The sequence below is a fragment of the Dermacentor albipictus genome, chromosome 9, assembly GCF_038994185.2.
Source record: "Dermacentor albipictus isolate Rhodes 1998 colony chromosome 9, USDA_Dalb.pri_finalv2, whole genome shotgun sequence".
In the NCBI taxonomy this organism is placed as follows: Eukaryota; Metazoa; Arthropoda; class Arachnida; order Ixodida; family Ixodidae; genus Dermacentor; species Dermacentor albipictus.
The window spans coordinates 5,861,467-5,870,822 of record NC_091829.1 but is presented as its reverse complement, the minus strand read 5'-3'; the positions used below and the strand labels follow the sequence as shown (position 1 = coordinate 5,870,822).

Here is a 9,356-nt window from a genome sequence, read left to right as displayed (position 1 = left end):
CCGGAAACGTCGAGGGGAGGAAGATCGCCATGTGACGCACAGGTATTGTAAAAAAAAAAAACTGCTACCTTATTTTTACCACTGCCATGTGTGTGTGGGTGCACACACACACACACACACACACACACACACACACACACACACACACACACACACACACACACACACGCACACATGCTAGCATAGCTTAAACACAGCTGGAAAGCTCAGCCTTGCACAAGAAAAAAGGACCAGCCCCTTTTCCAAACCCCTTTGAAACATTTAAATGAGAAACATTAGTACAGCGAGGTCGTTCGAAACTGGCGCAAAAACGCATTTGCGCCATCTGTGTACGGAACTAGGAAAACCTACGGACTTCGCCACACAGAAAGAAAGGTAGATGGCGCAAGCTAATGCTCCATTGCATACTAAGAATGAGAGCCAGTGAATCATGGCAGAAATGTCTTGGGAAGAGAAAAAGAAAGACGGCAAAGGTTCTTGGCTTGTGCAAGCATTCTATTTTACAGCGAGTAAACAGCATAGCAGCTGTGACAAGAGCCGCAACAAAAAGAAGAAGAAGAACGTGACACAGGGAGAGAAACAGGCGTGTTTCTTTGGAATGCAGAACATGCAGCACGCACTATAAAGTGCCAAAGAGACGGGGAAAGCAGATGGCGCGAAGGTGTATGTCCTCAAAGCTTGAAAACAACTTCTAAACTACAAGGTGTGCCGAAGTCCACCTACTCTCATCAGGTGGCTCCCGCCTCTAATTGCATTTTAATTAAAATTACAGTCGCATCAAAGGGAGAGATAGAGAAAATAAGTACACTTGCTTTGCGCAGCTGCACCCATTAAAATTTTACAGCAAGAGCACTCTCGCAAACACAATGTCCGCTGCTGCGTTCGCCTGAGCGGAATGCGCTGGCTTTAGTAAATTGCCGTGCTGGCCTTGGCAACGAAAAGGTGTCGTGCGGCAGACTGCTGCATTGTAGCACACCGGAAACCGCGCAGACGCCAGCGATCGCCTCAACATTGCTGCGAGCTTCTGTGCTCAGAAGCCAGAGGGATGCTGCCGTACCAGAGGCAAAAGAACAGCCAGTGCCCCTACTATGTTTTGTGGTCATAGCATTATTATATTTTTTTTTAAGAATGTGTCTGTGTTAATAGTTTGTGTTAATAGTTTGTGTTAATATAAAAAGTAATGTAAACAAAATTGTAATTTATTAACCCTTTGCAGCAGTGTAGTTGTTACCTGCTACTTTGTTTTTAACCAATCATGAAGGAGCAAGTGGCAATGTCGATAATGCTTCTGGTGAGTGCCATTGGGCGATGATGCGGTCTTCAGTGATGTATCTGTTTGCATGATTAAAATATTAAATGTTTCTATATCTGTGCTTTTACCTACACTAAAAGCATCTCCAACCGTCAATCTATGCAACATACAACAGAAAGACAATGGCGTGAAAATGGTGGCATGTGTGCTAGTTGGATTGAATTTGTAGTAAGAAACAAAACTGAGTGCTTAGATGAATGACACAGATCTTGTGTTGTGCACTAAGCTACACCAGCCTTTATTTAAAGATTTTATTTTCTAAACTGTTGAGGGCCTCTGTGGGTGTCCCCAAGTGCAACTGTTCATGCAGCTACACGACTATGAATCCACACAGGAGTGTTTTCCACCATTACAGAGGTGGAACCACAATTAAAATTATGGGAATAGGCTCATTACGTGACCCAAGAAAATAATGGTGGGTGGCCTACTGCAGGCAGCAGCTGGCGTCTAAGCATAAAGGAATAAGCCATTTCGACAACTGTATTTTTACTATCTTTGCACACAGCAGCAACACACCAACTGTCGCATATGTACAAATAAATATTTCCACGCTTAACTATATATCCACAACATTTGCTATACTAAGCATAGGTGTGCTATCAATGGGATTAGGTTCACACACTTGCAGCACATTCTTTGGACTTCAGGCCACTATTTATCAATTGGGAGCAATACAAAACTTGCCACAGTAGGAGAAGTGAAAGAAAGAAAAATCTGAGAGTCCAAGCTGTTCACTGTGATTTGTGCCAAAAACCACCAGACTAGAATGCACAAGAAATTGTCCATTATAATGTGGCTGCTTGATGTGATGCTTTTTTTTTTTTTTACAAGAAGGCATTTAAACATGTCTGCCAGAGGCAATGGGGACTGCTATGGAATGGACAGAAGGTCTTACAACGGGAACAATTTTGTGATAATGCAGGAAACTGAACAGGTTGTACTGCACAGGCAAAGAATAGTAGTGGCTTGGTTAGGTGAGAAACAACACACTCTGCTGAAACAAGTACACAATCCTGGCAGTTGCATCTCTTCACTTGACGAGTCTCCAATGTGAGAGACCCCGCTGCAAGAAGTTCACAATGACCCAGCTGGGGTAGAAGAGCTCTGGAGAGTGGAGGATAAGAGGGAGCTGCAGAACATGAAGGACAAACAAGTTACTGAGAAAGCATAACAATATAGTAGCGCTACTGCAGGCATAAAAAGAGTACAGTAAAGCTTCATTTGAATGAAATTTTCAGTCCAATTGAGTCATATAATATTCCCATGCACATTGAGCTGAACACTAGGCAAAAAAAAAAAAAAAAAGTTTTGGTTAAGCGATCTCGCAAGGTAACTTTCAGGGTTTACTAACTTTTCCAAGACAAGGCACCATTGGTTGCTTACAAATGCACTCTTTAGGAGGTCCCCTTACAGCCTTGACCTTTGGGACCTCCTCCTGTATATTTTGTTGCTGTGCTTTTTTCTTGAATGAATGAATAAAACTATTCTAAAAAAAAAAGAAAAAAAAGGCCACAGTGGTATTTATTTATTTATTTATTTATTTATTTATTTACCCTCAGGGCCTTTCGGCATTAGAGAGGGGAGTGGGTTATACAACAAATAAGGAGGAAATAAATCATGAGCTTATACACAATATTTGCTAATTATACAATGTTAGCTGTAAGTATGAAAAAATGCAGTAATAGAACTTGACATATAAAAGTAACATTAAACAAGAAAAAGGAAAACACCAGGAGCAGTTCGTACAAATGTTTGCTATTGTATATTGTTAGCTAGTGCTTTTCGAAAATGATCATTGTTATTAATGGAAACAATGTCAGAAGGAAGTTCATTCCAATCTTTCGACGTACGTGGCAAAAATGAGTGTAAAAAGTGTGTCGTGTTACATGTACCAATTCTAACTTTATGATGATGATCTGTACGGTGAGATAAGTAGTATGGTAGCGATATGAATTTGGGGTGAAGTGTAGGGTGGTGATACAGCTTATGAAAAAATGAAAGGCGGGAAATTTTTCGACGTGTTGCTAGCGGTTGAAGACCCAGATTCGATTTCATTGAAGAAACACTCGCACCACGGTAGTAATTCCATAGAATAAAACGAGTGGCGTTGTTTTGGATGAGTTCAAGGGAATGTATTAGGTTTTCGTGGTAAGGGTCCCATATAGCTGCAGCGTACTCTAATTTTGGCCGTAACAGGGTTTTATAAAGTAGTAATTTTAAAGGAGTGGGAGCATGAGAAAAGTTACGGCGTAAGTATCCCATCAAGCGGTTAGCTTGATTAATTATGTATTCGACGTGATGATTCCATGTTAATTTAGATGTTATATGTAGGCCTAAATACTTATATGAGTTAGTAGATTCTAAAGCAACGTTATTCAAGTAGTACACAGGCAGATTATCGTTAGATCTGGATACTCTCAGAAATTTGCATTTGTTAATGTTGAGTTCCATTCGCCACAATCGGCACCATTTGCTGACGTTATTGAGATCGGCCTGAAGCAGGGAGATGTCGTGTTCGTTAGTTATTTCTCTAAGGATTACACAGTCATCTGCAAATAAATGTATGTCAGAGGTTATTGCTGAAGGTAAGTCATTAATGTAGATAAGGAATAATAAAGGTCCCAGGACGGAACCTTGGGGCACACCGGACTGAACGTCGCTATGAGGTGAGTCATGGCCATTAGCTGTTACGAACTGAGAACGGTTAGCGAGAAATGACTCAATCCATTTGAGAACGTTATGATCGAGGTTTAATTTGCTTAGTTTATAAAGTAAAAGTTTATGACACACTTTGTCGAAGGCTTTCGAAAAATCTAAAAAGATGCAATCGGCAAGAGAAGAACAGTCAAGTATTTGGTGTAGTTTGTGAGTAAATGTTAATAATTGTGATTCACATGAGAATGATTTTCGAAAACCATGTTGTGATGACGAAAAAAATGAATTAGATTCAAGAAAATCCGCAATTTTAGTAAAAATAACGTGTTCTAGCAGTTTGCAGCAAGTACTGGTTAATGATATCAGGCGATAATTTGTAGGTGATGTTTTGCTGCCAGATTTGTGCAAAGGAATTATTTTTCCTATTTTCCATTCTGATGGAACAGTAGATGTGTTGAGTGATTGTTGAAATATTTTGGTTAGTATAATGGAACTATAAGTGCAGGTGTTTTTCAGAAATTTAGCACTGATGTTATCAAAGCCGGGTGACGAATCCATTTTCAATGAGTCTATTAGTCGAATAACTCCGGGAACTTCAACAGTCACTGGAGGCATAGTTAAGAAGTTATAGTCATTCAAGATAGGTAGTTCAATATCAACTGTGCACGAGAAATTTTTAACAAAGTTATTATTCAGGAGAGTTGCGCATAGGTTTTTCGGAACAGGGTTACCAGAGCAAGTGTTAAGAGTGATAGAATCATCGGAAGGTGGATGTATGACACGCCAAAATTTTTTTACGTTAGTTATCAGCATAGATGGTAATGTGGTTGATAAGAATGTTTCTTTAGCGCATTTGAGTGCGGCTACATAGGTGTTAGATGCTAATGTGTAGGCTTTCCAACGTGAGTCAGTGGGTGATTGCTTCGCGGAACGATACAGTCGTCTTTTTTTGTTGGATAGTCGTTTTAAATGATTATTGTACCAAGGCGCGCGCGGGTTGCATGTTATAGTACGGGTTGGGATGTGTTTATTGATTAAGCGATTTACCTCTGCCGAAAACATGTTCCAGTTTGACTGCACACTACGATTTTCAAAATCACTCATGAATATGTTAAGAAATAGACTGAGTTCATTATTTATTGCTTCGAAGTTAGCTCTCTTGTAGTCTCTAATTATTTTTTTAGTCTTCGGAAGTTTCACAAACGCAGTATTGAAATGAATATTTAGCAATAAGTGGTCACTGATACCCGGTAAGTAATGGATGGTAGAGGCATAATCGGGACGATTGGTTAGGATCAAATCGAGAATGTTTGCGGAAGTGGATGTTAATCTTGTGGCTTGTGTGACTAATTGAGTTAATGAAAATGTAGTACAAATACCCAAGAAATCTTTTGAATCAGAAGAAGAAGATAACAAGTTAGGTATATCACTGTTCCAAACTATATTAGGAAAATTAAAGTCACCAAATAAGAAAAGAGGTGCAGAAGGAAACTTTGTCGTAATGGTACTAATGATATCATGCAATTCGTTGGTAAATGCGGGTGACGAGGAAGGTGGACGATAGCAAACGCCTAAAATTACCTTTCATCAATTACCTTTCATGGAATCACCTGGTTTGATTTTTGAACCTTATGCTTGCCAACCCTCCCGATTTGTCTGAGACTCCCGAATTCCGGCCATTCCTACTGATTGTATGGCTGTAACAAGGGTTCATATAAAACAACTTACTCAAAATTCAAGGAAAATTCGTGGATTCTAAGGATGAAAAAATTCGATTAGGGGGAAACAAACCTTATCCATTTGGGCACACTGGCAGACCGCGCAATCTCGTTCATCTTAGCCTTTCTTGTCTTGAAGACAAGTAGCTGCTGAGTTTTTTGCTGAGATTTTCAACGTTGGCTTTACAACTGTAATGATGCCAATGGTGTTCTAGAATGATGGTTAGCAGTGCGCGCATTAGCCAAAGATACTCATTGTGATAGTACTAAATGGCTGAAAATTACTTTTCATCAGGAATTTCTTGACTGCAGCACTTGAAAATGGAGCCTTAATTGCTGCAGTATGAACCAACTAGCAAAACAACAGAAATAGTAGTACAGCTTCATTGCTTCATCTAGCTCCTCAATTGGAATGAAAATTTAAATGAACCTTGTGGGGATGCGCGACCTTCGCGCCTCCCCTGATGTTTTTCCCGCATAGCGCGTCTCCTGTAGTGCGGCTTCGCCGCACACGCGGCGGTCCGAGTGGTACAGGCGCAGTGCGAGAGATGGCGCTAGTGGTGCGCGGCTAACGCCGCGAGGTTACTTGGGCGCCGAAAGGAAGGCGCTTGCTCTCTTTGGATTCCGGAAGCGGACGAGACGTGCCGTGCCGCACGTGCAGCGGCCCTCTTTCCCGGCGGGTCGGCGCGTAGCGGGGGACGACTCCCGCGTGCGCGCCGACCGATGCATCTGCGAGACCGCCTCGCGTGGCCGCCTTCGAACGCGCCACGATTCGCGTGACTGTACACGCGAACGACCAGGCGTTGGGATCCACCATGGGGCGAACATATTCGCTCGCTTCCGGTCGCGGTGAGTCGGACTTCTAGATTTGTCGCGCGCCCATCGGCATGTTTTGTGGATAGCAACTCGGCTAGCAGGCATTGATGTATGAAAGGTGCAATAAATGCCCTTGTGATTGTTTGCACTACTGTGTTGTCGTAGGCCTAGCGTGAATTTTGATCGCTAGCGTCGGCGGCGTGCTTTCTTGAGCGAGGTGACGGTGGCTGTAGTGTGTTTGAACATGTCAATATACTAAGCCTTTTCGCAAGTGTTTTTTTTTTTAATGGCATTCGTTGGTACGAGAGCCACGTGGTCTGCATCCTGGGAGAGCGAGGCTGAGCGCCCGCGAAGCATTGGCAAGCCTGAAGCGAGTGAGTACGGAAGCCTCGTGGGTGGTCCGAATTTCTTATGCAAATAGCTTCTCCTATCTCTTTGACTGATGAAGTCGCGGCTCTGGGAGCCGGGTGGCCGCGGGCCACGGGTGCCACTACGGGCTGACTGGTATTGCGGCCTGGCACCGGGCGCTCCGACACCGTCTGGGACGGTGGGCGCCGTCAACTCGGATGCTGTGTGCACCGAGCGGAGTAGGACCACCTTATAGAGCTGACGTCTCCTCGCGGCTGCCTGTTTTGCGCCCATTTTGGGTGTTGTTTTTTGGATGCCGGTTGTTGTCGGGGTAGCGACGCTTTAGGCCTAAGGCTTTACGAAGCTGCCTGTCGCACGTGGAGGGACACAACCTGGTGGACCGTGGCGTTGAGGTGTTGCACTTTGCTTACCTCATTCTAGTTAGCCTCGCTCGAATTGAAATTACTCGTTCGACTCAAGAAAGCGAGCTTCGTTCACGTGAACTTAGCATCTGAGTATCTGCCCGATCTTTTGCTAGCCGAGTTGAACATCGTACCGCGTGGGCGATACGCATGCAGACTTCCTCTCCCTTGCACTACTTTAGTGTTTGCCGAGTGTGTTGAGTTTACGCAGTGTGATTGGAGTCACCCCTGGTTTGCCGTCACCTGCACATCGTCTGCGCTGCTGCCCCGGACTACGATCGAGCCACCCCGGGCGATGGTGATGCTGTGGCCAGTTCGGCGCGGCGACTTCGGCGGCCTCCTGTATCCAGCTCACAACCCTCGGCGGCGGACAAAAGAGCCGGCGGTCACCGACAGCTACGGCGGCTCTTGCCAGCAGGGCGCGTCGGCGCGAGCGACGCTTACTCGTACCGACTACTGCGTCGTCGTCTCCGGAGTCCTGGCCTGGCATCGTGCCGTCGAGTCTACAAAGCTGCTGCTGTGACCGGCGGACGCCAGCGGTGCACCCAAGGACAGTCGGCTCGCATGTTATGGACAGCGTGTAGACATTTCTTCGGCGCGACCACTGTTGCACTACCTTGTTCGCGAAGCACGGGTTAATGTTAGACCGTGTCACATTTTCGCCGGAATATGTAGTGATTTAAGGTTGGGGGGATGTGGGGATGCGCGACCTTCGCGCCTCCCCTGATGTTTTTCCCGCATAGCGCGTCTCCTGTAGTGCGGCTTCGCCGCACACGCGGCGGTCCGAGTGGTACAGGCGCAGTGCGAGAGATGGCGCTAGTGGTGCGCGGCTAACGCCGCGAGGTTACTTGGGCGCCGAAAGGAAGGCGCTTGCTCTCTTTGGGTTCCGGAAGCGGACGAGACGTGCCGTGCCGCACGTGCAGCGGCCCTCTTTCCCGGCGGGTCGGCGCGTAGCGGGGGACGACTCCCGCGTGCGCGCCGACCGATGCATCTGCGAGACCGCCTCGCGTGGCCGCCTTCGAACGCGCCACGATTCGCGTGATTGTACACGCGAACGACCAGGCGTTGGGATCCACCATGGGGCGAACATATTCGCTCGCTTCCGGTCGCGGTGAGTCGGACTTCTAGATTTGTCGCGCGCCCATCGGCATGTTTTGTGGATAGCAACTCGGCTAGCAGGCAATATGAAAGGTGCAATAAATGCCCTTGTGATCGTTTGCACTACTGTGTTGTCGTTCCTTTGTGCCAAGAGTACGGTGTGAGATATCCCTCATGAGACCCCACATCTGGCTGCCCAACGTGGAGCTCTTGGGGCATCGGACGATAATTTTAAGTGTCGCTTCGTTCGAGACCTTTGTTTGAACCGAAGCGTAGGCCTAGCGTTGATTTTGATCGCTAGCGTCGGCGGGCGGGTGCAAATAAACGTTATTTCTCTCTCTCTCGGCGGCGTGCTTTCTTGAGCGAGGCGGCGGTGGCTGTAGTGTGTTTGAACATGTCAACATACTAAGCTATTTCGCAAGTGTTTTTGTTTAATGGCATTCGTTGGTACGAGAGCCACGTGGTCTGCATCCTGGGAGAGCGAGGCTGAGCGCCCGCGGAGCAGTGGCAAGCCTGAAGCGAGTGAGTACGGAAGCCTCGTGGGTGGTCCGAATTTCCTATGTAAATAGCTTCTTCTATCTCTTTGACTCTGATGAAGTCGCGGCTCTGGGAGCCGGGTGGCCGCGGGCCACGGGTGCCACTACGGGCTGACTGGTATTGCGGCCTGGCACCGGGCGCTCCGACACCGTCTGGGACGGTGGGCGCCGTCAACTCGGATGCTGTGTGCACCGAGCGGAGTAGGACCACCTTATAGAGCTGACGTCTCCTCGCGGCTGCCTGTTTTGCGCCCATTTTGGGTGTTGTTTTTTGGATGCCGGTTGTTGTCGGGGTAGCGACGCTTTAGGCCTAAGGCTTTACGAAGCTGCCTGTCGCACGTGGAGGGACACAACCTGGTGGACCGTGGCGTTGAGGTGTTGCACTTTGCTTACCTCATTCTAGTTAGCCTCGCTCGAATTGAAATTACTCGTTCGACTCAAGAAAGCGAGC

At 46.3% G+C, this 9,356-nt stretch overlaps 1 protein-coding gene across 1 annotated transcript in view; it reads right to left on the bottom strand.

Moving 5' to 3' along the window:
- Positions 1 to 1,781: 1,781 nt before the first annotated feature.
- The window catches only part of LOC135906091 (V-type proton ATPase 21 kDa proteolipid subunit c''-like), a 43,582-nt gene continuing 36,007 nt past the window's right edge, over positions 1,782 to 9,356 (bottom strand). Inside the window, exon 7 of the mRNA XM_065437259.2 lies at positions 1,782 to 2,441. The gene's annotated coding sequence lies outside the window, so the exon portion shown is untranslated. The remainder of the gene's footprint in view (positions 2,442 to 9,356) is intronic.